This window comes from Pteronotus mesoamericanus, unplaced genomic scaffold, assembly GCF_021234165.1.
Source record: "Pteronotus mesoamericanus isolate MK-2021 breed Mesoamerican mustached bat unplaced genomic scaffold, CSHL_Meso_final contig_24, whole genome shotgun sequence".
Lineage (NCBI taxonomy): Eukaryota > Metazoa > Chordata > Mammalia > Chiroptera > Mormoopidae > Pteronotus > Pteronotus mesoamericanus.
The window spans coordinates 10,133,646-10,144,263 of NW_026555100.1; the positions used below are offsets into that span (position 1 = coordinate 10,133,646).

General features: G+C 40.0%; 1 pseudogene; it reads right to left on the minus strand.

The window, feature by feature from the left end:
- Window positions 1-1,347: 1,347 nt before the first annotated feature.
- LOC129069944 (ubiquitin-conjugating enzyme E2 D3-like) lies at window positions 1,348-1,794 on the minus strand (annotated as a pseudogene).
- Window positions 1,795-10,618: the final 8,824 nt, after the last annotated feature.

Sequence of the window (10,618 nt, forward strand, 5' to 3'; positions counted from 1 at the left end):
AACCATCAAAATTTGGAAGCTAACTGGGATACATTACTACTCATTCATCCTCAGACCTGACTTGTGTTTCACTAGTAGTCATTTATAGCAATGTCCTTTAGAACAAAAGGATCCAGCCCTAAATCACATGCTCTATTGAGTTGTTCATGTTTTCTCAGTCTCTGATTTGATTAGTTGTCTTTCCTTGACATTCGTGATATTGACACTTTTGAAGATTACAGGTCAGTTTTTGTGTGGACTGTCCCTCAGTTTGGGTTTGCGTGATGCCTCTTTGTGGTTAGATTCAGGATAGGCACCGTTGGCAGGAATATCACAGAGGAAACATCCTATTGGGTGGCACGTGACTTTGATCAGCCCCAGGACTGATGACCTTCACTCTGAATACTTGATTAAGGTGGTGTCCACTAGATTTCTTCACTGTAAAGTTACTATTTTCTCCTTTGTAGTTAATAACCATTTTGTAGGGAAGTGCTTTGAAGCCATTTAAATATCTCAGTTCTTAACAAACATTCTTTCTTTCTTTCTTTTTTTTTTTTGGTTTATGCAACTTTATTGAAGAAAAATAAGTCAATTACTAGCAGAGCTACTAGTTGATCACTCATCCATTGACAACTTGCATCATTTAGATCAGTGCTATATTAAACAGTGTATTGGAAGACAGATTAAGAGCTCCAAGCCTCCTAACAATTTAAATGAAAACAAAAATGTTTGAGACCCTATTCTGGAATACAAAGAGTGTTTGACGTCCAATTTCCATTCTCTGTAGAGAAAGAACAGGTCATTCCTTTATTGACATGCATAAAATACATCACATTTTCTGTTCTGCTGATGCTATAAATTCAATACCAATTCTCCAGCAACATCAGTTATGAGCATAAAGTATATCATGTAACTTCAGATGTCTAACAGTGGAAGGCTTAAACAAGAATGGATGCTGCTAGAACTATGCTGCTTCCTTTGATGTGACAACTGAGCATTCATTTCCCTCCCCCTCAGATGATTTCTTCAGCATGTTAGAGCAGTGAGGAATGGTTTTAGTCTCATAACCAAGTTAGAGTGAAGACACTGGCCACATAATACACAAGCTCCATTTAAAAAAAAAAAAATTCTGAATCTTGGGCAACTGTTCTCTTGTAACTACTCTACAGTTTCTAAAAGCAGCTATTGTCCAAAGCTGGAAGAACTTAAGTCTTCTCAGATGAGCATGTGAATGGAGGGAGGTAAACAAAAAAAATTAAAAAAGATGAGGTCTGGTAGGGGAGCAGCCAGGTAAGAAAATCAAAAAAGGAACAGTAATTTAAAGTTTATTCCAACCATAATGCAGGTTATTCTGACTTTAAGGTAGTATCACATGGCATAGTTCTGAGTCCATTCCAGAGATACTCTGTTGTACTTATCTCTGTCTCTTTTATAGATCCATGCAATCTCTGGCACTAGGGGGTCAACTGGCTTTGGATCACATAGCAGTGAACAAATGGATAAAAGAACTTTAGAAATACTTAAAGCAGGAGACCACTGTGATCTTAAAGAGTATCTAGACAAACACTGCCATTACTGTTAATATTTGGGTGATAAATTCTTGTTGTAAATGCAACCTTAGGTGTTTTGAAGGGGTAGTCTGTAGGGAAATGAATTGTCAAAAAAGAATACACTGTCTTGATATGGGCTGTTGTTAGGTCCCATAATTGTGGCTTGTTAATGAAACATATCATCCCCAACTGGACCTGCAGAACATTGTGCTGGAGAGTCACAGGCCAAATCACTAAGTTCCTTATTAATCTGTTTCAGGGCCATAGTCTGTGCTTTGCATCTGGCTCCTCACTCTTTCAGTCTGTGCTCAAAGATCAGGCGGAAACTCTTGATTACCCTGGTGGCAGGAAAGGATTGTCTTCTTTGTCTCACACCAGCTCTGCCAGACGCAGGCACTGAGGGGCTGGGGCTTCCCTCAAGCTGTGGTCTCAGCCTCCCTCCTGCATGGCAGCTGGTGCGTCCCCAGTCCTAAGGGGCTCAAGTGCACGGCACAGCCACAGGATGTCCGCTCTCATTTCTTAACAAACTTTCAATTTGTTCATTTGTTTATCTATATTTCTTTGAATTCATGGCTATCTGTATTATGTAATGGACTATAATTTATTACTATTGGTATTTGTTTTGATGTGCAAATTATCCCAAATGTGTCTATAGGAAGCCCATTCAAGCTGGCTTTGTCCACATGATTTTTTTGAGTACTTCCTTGCTTTTTGGCACAATGAGATATTCCAGCTGATCTTCTTTTTCTATGTCCCAGACCTGGAATCAGCTATTTCTCCAAGGAGCCCTGATTCCTTCTAGTGCAATATGGCATGTAGAAGCCAGGATCTAGTTGTTAGGTCTATTGGATATTGTTGCTCCAGCATCTCTCAGTGGACAAAGTTAGGGAATATATTATTTTTTCCCCTAGTTTTACTGAGGAAAAAATGACTAGGATCACTGAATAAGCTTAAGGCATATAGCATGACAGTTTGATTTATATATAGTGAGATAATTAGGAGATATGTTTTATACACATTTATTCCTAATCTATCTATATACATTGAAAACCATGAAATCAAATGAATACCTCCAATTCTAATCCAACATCAGCAGCCCTTTCTGTATTTGTGACTCCTTTTACCAACAGGGAGAAATACCACTTCCATTGTCATTAACACATTTATTTGATCAATCCCCCTTATGTAACTATCTACCATCTCTCGACTCCATCCCCTGCAGGGAAGTCCTGTTTCCCTGCTTGGACTCTCCAGCCTATCACCTTACTACATGGATACTCCTCTCCCCCTGCTTGGATTCTGTACTGAGTCCCTTCTGTATCTGTGTGCCCTACATTAGGTGTATTCCACCCATTTGTACTGATTTTCTCCTTCTTATCTCAGGGCTTTTACTGAGTGCTGAGTGTTCAGTTTTCTACTTATGCACTTGCTCAGCATTCCATCTGTAATACTGAGTCTTTTTCCTTTTCTTGCCAACTCTCACCCCTTTCTTCTCCAACTAAGTACTCCTTCTTCCCCATTCCCCACCCAGGACACTGTTTTTGATAACCTGGTATATTCTTCCACACTTTTCTTCATGTTCATATAATCCATCAGTTTATATACACACATATACACAATTTCGGTTTTGTACATGTTTGTTTTAAAGCAATAGTGTCATGTTACATAACCTTCTGCTTCTTCCTTTTTTTTTATGTAACATTGAATTGTTATAGATCTTTTAGCTCATTCTCTAGCTTATTCTTTCTGATGGTTGAACATTATTCCACAATACAGCTGTTCTGTGATTCATTCAGTCAACCCCCCTCAATCTCCTATTGAAGATCTTTTACTTTATTTCCAGATTTCTACCATTGTAAGCCATACTACACAGAATGATTTTATTTATTTTGTTTATGTCCTGGTACTTTTATTTCTTTAGGCTAGATTTGAGAGGGATTTCTGGTTTGAAAAATGTGTGCATTTTTCATTTTAGTAGACATTTAGTCAGATAGCTTTTCCAAAAAAGGCTGTATGTAGCTGTTCAGATTGCTATTAGCACTGTATCCTTATCATCACAACCCCATCAGCAGAATTTTGGTTATCTGATTATGCCATACTCATTGTTACTTAATTTGCATTTACCTGACTGGGGAAGCTAAACACCTTTTGATATATATTTATTTAGCATTTTTATTTTCTCTTTTCTGAACTGTCTATTCATAAATCTTGCCCATTTTAGACTGCATTTTGTTGTCAGTTTGCAAAAACACTGTATATGATGATGACCTTTTATCTGTCATAGGTGTGGGAATATTTTCCATAATGTTTTATCTGCATGACTTTTATCAAACATATTTTTAAGTATTTATGTAGTCAAATCTGTCTAATGCTTCTTTTATAGCTTCTGAGTTTACACTCTTGGGTAGGCTACTCTCCCCTTGGGCATATATTGTCTCCTATATTTTCTTCTAAGATTGTTAATGTTTTAATTTTTACATTCAGTTTTTAAAAATCCATCTGAAAATACAGGGTCTAGCACAAATAATGCCCCCTTTTAATTACAAAATCATAAGCATGTAATTCTGTAACATAACAATATCACACTCAAGCACACCATATAACATTTTAGGTGAAATGTTCAAATTAAAACTATAAATTATTACACTGATATTATTACCCTACCAACCACATTCAAGCTAGCCTTACTTCTGCCGGACTCTGTATTTATTGTGCTCACTGATTTTGAGGGTCAGGACGTTACACATGACATAGTGGGGAAGGCTTGTTCCTGCTCAACTTGATGTCAGGGGGTAGCTCAAAGGAGGGGCTGTGATCACCAATGGCTTGTTCAAACATGTTTGGCACTGATATTGGGAACATTCAAACAGCTGGGAGCTGGAATGTTTCGGACTCTTTGGACAGCTTTATCTATCTCTATATAGTCTTTTCACATGATGTTTCCAGCATGGTGGTTTTAGTATAGCTGGACTTCCTCCATGTTGGCTTGGAGGCTTGGTTCCTAAGGCTTTAAGAGAGCCAAGCAACTTTATCATCTTTTATGACTATGATAGGAAGTCATATGATTTCACTTCTGCTTTCTACTGGCTGAGGTATTTACAAAGGTCTGCCAAGGCTCATGGGGCAGGAATAGAAATCTCACGTCTTAACAGAGGAAAGCTAGTACCACATTGTAATAAGAACATATGAGATGGGATATATTTAACTGCAGCTATCTTTGGAAAAATACAATCTACCACAAGAGTGTTTTGGAGAACTTCTCATATTCCTGAGAAACTAGGGATATTAGTGGTTAGCATGAACAAAAAAATATACCTTCATTTAAAAGAAGAAAACTTGGTGTAAATCCTAATTTTTTTTTAATAGAGGAAAGGCAACTCCAGTCATTGAACCATCACCAACAAACATATAGATGTGCTTATAGATCATCATGAAACACTTCTGAAATGTTCTTAGACTGCTGAACCAAAAGATACTTTCAAAGGACCAGAAACATTCAAGTGTGAGCTCTGAAAGACTTTGCAGGCTCTCAAGCATACCCTGCAAAGTGGCTGGACCAGACTGGATTTGTTCCACACAGAGAGTGAAACAGTGTTCCTTGGTTTAGAGCTCTTAGCCTTTATCTGTTCAGGCTGCTATAACAAAAATGCCATACACTAGGTGGCTTATAAACAACAAACATTTATCTCTTATTGTTCTGGATGCTGGAAGTCCAAGATCAAGGCACTGGCAGATTTGATGTCTGGTGAAAGCCCACTTCCTGGTTTATAAATAACTGTCTTCTTGTGTCCTTATGTTGTAGAAGGGAGATCTTTAGGATCTCTTTTTATAAGGGCACTAAGCTGGTTCAAGAGGGCTCCATCCTCATGACCTAATCACTTCCCAAAGACCCCATCTCCAAATGTCATCACACTGGGAATCAGGTTTCAACATATACATTTTGGGGAGACACAACCATTCAGTATGTACAGCTTTTCTGGGGCAATGCCTTGTAGTCATTGTTTCCTGACGCTGCCAAATGCTTTTGGAGGGGCTAGAGTGGCCATTCCTAGGGATGAGAGGTTTATGACTTTATGCAAGAGCCGAATGAGGTTATCACAATACCTTTGGGCTTGGTTATTTTAAGTTACAGCAGATAGACAGCTTGTGAATTTCATCAACCAACTGGAGGCTCGTTCTAGCTAAAATCATGAGTTCAGCATAAAAGAAAAGAAGAGGTAAGTTAAAAGTGAACACCTGTTCTTCTAAAATTGCTCTACTGCAGGTACCAGCCCCAGAGAGTTGGCAGATGGTTTTGTGTTTCTAAGCCTGACCTTAGCAGCCCTTCATCAATCTTGAGCTGATTGATTCTCAGGAAAGAGGAGACTCCGGCTTCCCAGTGTACCCAAGACACCTTTGATTTAGTTACTACCTGAAGACCAATTAATTAGCCCATGCTGGTTCTCCTAACAAAGCTAGAAAAGACTGGGCACAGCCTGGCTGGGGCAGCTTTTTACTAGCTCATTAATTACCGTCACCCTAGACGTGGATAATCATAAAAGATGAAGATAAAAGCCTCATTCTGCACCAGGGAAGACTGGTGATCTCCAAGGCCTGCAGCTATCCCGCACTATGATTCCTGTAGACAGGGCCCCCATCTTTAAAAAAAACCTCCACCTATAGCACTGAAACAACCAATTGCTCCTTCCCTTTCATCTTAACTCATGGCTGCCAAGGGGCAGCTTGTTAATAATAAGAGAATTTGCTCCTTCACTACCAGGCAATGCACTTTTTAAATTTAAGAGGGTTTATTTGTTATTCGTTTTTTAAAGTAAAATGGGATTGTATATATATTTATGACATAGAATTAATTCATAATTGACTCTCAGTTATCCTCTAGATAGATTATCTAGGGACCTCATCCACTCAACTAGTTTCCCCTCTTGTGTCTCTCGCCAGGCCCCAATTCTCTCCTAGTTTCTACTCAGTCTTTGCTCTTCATTCCAAGTTAGGGCAAAACTGGGAAGAATCAAGGCCAGATGTGAGATGTGACATGAATGGGATAAGAATAGAACATCATACTCCTTTTAAGATTAAGCACTCTATGACTCTTCTCCTTTAAGAGGATAATCATAAGTTGACTTTTATTACTAAGAACCTCCTCTTCATGATATATTTTTTGTACGTAAATTGAGGCATATTAAAATTTTTAGTTTATTTTAACAAAAATCGATTCCAGAGGGCAGTGCCAGCCAGAAGTGGTTAGAAGCACTTCACTGACAAGAGATAGGAGCAAGATTTTTACAGAGAAAACTTGGAAGCAGAGCAAGGAAATTATTTGATTTGTCACAGCTTAAGCCAATCCTGCATTATTTGGCTGCTTGTGCTTAGTTGTTATTAGGTTTTGATTTCTCAACCTTGAGATATTTACAGGCTTAGCTTTGGGTTTGCTTATGTAGGTGGCTGAGGCATTAGAACCACTTCAGTCTAACGGCCTCCTTCTTTAATTAATTTACAGTAGTTATGCATTAAATTTGTTTATTATGGAAAATTTCAAATAAAAGCAAATAGTATAGTTACTCTTTCTGGCTTCCTCCCCCATGTACCCTACCCCCACTCCCATGTACCCATCATGCAGCTTCAATAAGTATTTACTCATAACCAATTTTGTTTCCTGTGTGCTCCCAAAACCAGGTGTCCTGTGATCCATGTTTGGATTCACCTGAAACCCTCAGCAGAACATACCCAGGAGGTGGTCCTGGGTGTCAGTCTGTCTTCCACTCCATCTCGTGGACCAAAGCGTGAGAACACCTCGAGTGTCACATTCTATTATACTTGATGGGAAACTCTAGGCGTCCTGGTGGTGGGCAGGACAAAAGGACAGCTGTGCTGGACTGCCCACCAATTAGGGCATCTTTGGAGACTGTCCTCCAATTCCCAATTAATTTTTAGGAGAGCTTTAATTATGCCATCAACAGTCCTCACTTAAACAATCACAGGCACTGTGGCTTAGGGGGGAAATGAGTGACTGACTAGATTTGCATAATCATTTACCCTAATTAGAATGTCAAAAGTTGGTGGTAAAGAGGCCAAGTTGTGCTGTGACTCAGTATCATTTTAATTTAGTCTAATTTCCTATTATTACAACTATCTTCTTTACATCTCAGGTCCTCTAAAAGAGTTGTCACAAAAACAGAATGGAAAACAGAGCTAATAACTCACTTGTAGGCTGAACTCCTGAAAAACTGTTAGGAGTGTCTTTCCTTAATCCAAACCATGATTTTAGCTTTTACCTAAATTTGCAATTGCAAGGCCATTTAGATTGGGCACTGGTAATTTAGGCAGACACTTAGCTTTGACTCTAGAAGCCTACTTAAGTGTGCACATGCGCGTGCACGCTCACACTTTTAGGGTGGTAAAATCATTCTTAGCCCCAAGAGAAAAAATAGTGTCTTTTAGTAGTCACTTTTAGTGTAATGTTTTAACACAAGGATTTTGGTGGGTAATAATAATGATTTTAAAATATACTCATTAATAAATATTTTTAGTAATGTGTAAAAGCTTCTGTGACAAACGTTTTGGACTACAAGATTTGAAAACTACAAAGTTTGCTAAAAATAAACAGAGCTCCTGGTCTCAAGCATAGAACCACCCTGACCCATGGCAGACTGTTTAGGCAAGCATCGGTGATTTCTGGGTCTGGCTGGTGAGCTACTTACCCAGATCCTAGTTAAATTAGGCATCCTTTGTTTTTTCTCTGCCCTCATTCCCTTTTAGCAGCAGGAGGCCACCTATTTAATTAGTTGGGGGTGGAAGCGTCTGTAATCTCCTGGGGGCAGCTTTAGCCCTAGGGTTGGAACAGGGTGAATCCTACCCAGGGGTGTGGCTAGCCTCTCCCCGGCAACATATGGGGAGCCTGCCATGCCTTCAGCCCAAGTTCCAGCAGCAAGCATTAGTGGAGAGGCCTTCCCTGCTGGGAACACACCCTGGCAAGCCAAGGGCAGGTGGCGTCACTAGAAGAGGTCAAGCAGTTCTTAGACCAAACAGCATCTGGTGAACTGTGCCAATTGGAAATCAATGTCCCTCTCAGGGTCTGTTTAATTTTATGGTCGTTTGCACAAATTTATAGCCACTAATGGGCAGGGCAGAGCTCAGAGTATCCTCCCAGGATTGCTCCAATGGAGTCTGATGTTTCCCCGATCCAATTCAATTGATAGTTGAATTAGAGTTTGTTTACTAGAGGCTAGTGTTAGAGCCCGGTGATCAGGCTAAGCCAGGGTTAGCCACTATTTATCTAAGGCCTGGAAGTCTGACCACAAATGCACTAAGTGTAAGCCTCCAAAACCTAACCACAACCTAAGGGAGACAAGTGGTTTCCTCTGTGTCTGACAATATTGAATCACGATGTTTAATGCTGCAGCTTCATGTTAAGTAGGTCAGTCTTCTTTGGACTGATATAAAATGGAGGTTATAATTGTACTCACCTCACTGGGAAGCTGAGGAGATCAATTAAGATAACATGTTGAAAAGTTTTATTATAGTGCCTGGTACATTAATATACTTTTAATAAATCTTGGGTATTAAAAATGATAATAAATAATAATTCCAGCCACCTATGAACAAGGTAGGCACGTTAAAACAGGCAGAAACAGAAGATCTGAATGGGCAGCGCTGGTTTTAAAATCTTGATTTTAACATTTTTACCACTGAACTCTGTAGTCTTAAAGATGTATGGGGATTCTTTAACTTGTTCATTTCTCCCTGTTGACTCATTAGTCTTTCTTGTTTTTCAATAAAGAGGTGAAGATCCAGGCACTGTATTTTGATTCACACTGTAATGAATGGGTTGTTGCTTTAGAAGCACTTCATGCCAATCTCCAGGTCCTATCAGAACCAGAATGCCAGGGAACCCAGCAAGGCATGGCAATGACTTCTGTCCTGTTTCTCAGGTGGATCATACCCAGGAGAGCACTGGATAAGCAAAATCTAGTGCCAATTTATATGGGAGAAATACTTTTGTGTAGCTGGGGATAGAGTTGCCCTCTTCAGGGCCAGACACTCTTATGGAATGTGGGCCTGCCTGGCCGTGTGTTCCCCACACTTTCCTCTCTCCAGACAGTTTCATTGCAACGGACACAGAGGGAGAAGCAGTGAGGAGCCCCTTCTGAGTGGTGCGGGGTGAGGAAGACTGGAAAGGAAGGGCCAGTTCTCCCAGATGGACAGGGAGCAATGGTGGCCGGAGAAATGTGCTATAGCCAGAATCACAGTTTCCATGAGATGCTTGATTACTTTTACAGCGTCAGCTGCATCCCATCATTGGGGTAGTATGAAAAGGTCCTCCTTTCTCTGACAGACACAAACTGCAGTGGCTTCTGGCTCACAACCAACCCCCCAAGGACTATGGTGCAGTTTCCTAGGCACAGCTAGTGCCACCCGACAAGCTGGCCGTTACAATTCTCTCTCCTGGGTATTTGAAAGCTTGACTGGAAAGGGCAAGTGGGTTGAAGCAGAACTACGTCATGACAGTGCTTCAGGACCAAGAGTAATGGCTCTAAGGTCCCAGGTCACCTTCATTCATGTTTTGCCAGAGAACTTCCTTTGATTTAGGGAGCTGGTCCTCGTATCATTTCCCATCTCCTTTTTGTTTAAAGACTGGTTTCATTTATTTTTTAAAAATATTTTATTTATTTACTTTTAGAGAGAGGGAGAAAAACATGGAATCGATCGGTTGACTCTCATATGTGCTCAGACTGAGGACTGAACCCACAACCCAGGCATGTGCCCTGACAGGGAATTGAATCTATGACCTTTTGCTTTGTGGGATGATGTTCAACCACCAGTCAGGGCCTCATTTATTTTTTTCCAATAACCATAAGTGACACTGTTCCCTACTAAAATCTTTTTTAAAAAAAGCAGAGGGATGACTTTTGAATGTAGGCTTGTGATGTTTGCAAGTGGTTTAATCCAAGACCTCTGGGTTCTCCAATTTGAGAATATCATAATAACAAAATTTTCCCTATAAAAGCCATCTTCAACCACAAGAGCTCTAAGGCTGCCAGGTAGTTGGCCTGCTCAATCTGTCCCTTGGCTAAGTGATTTACATCTAAGTG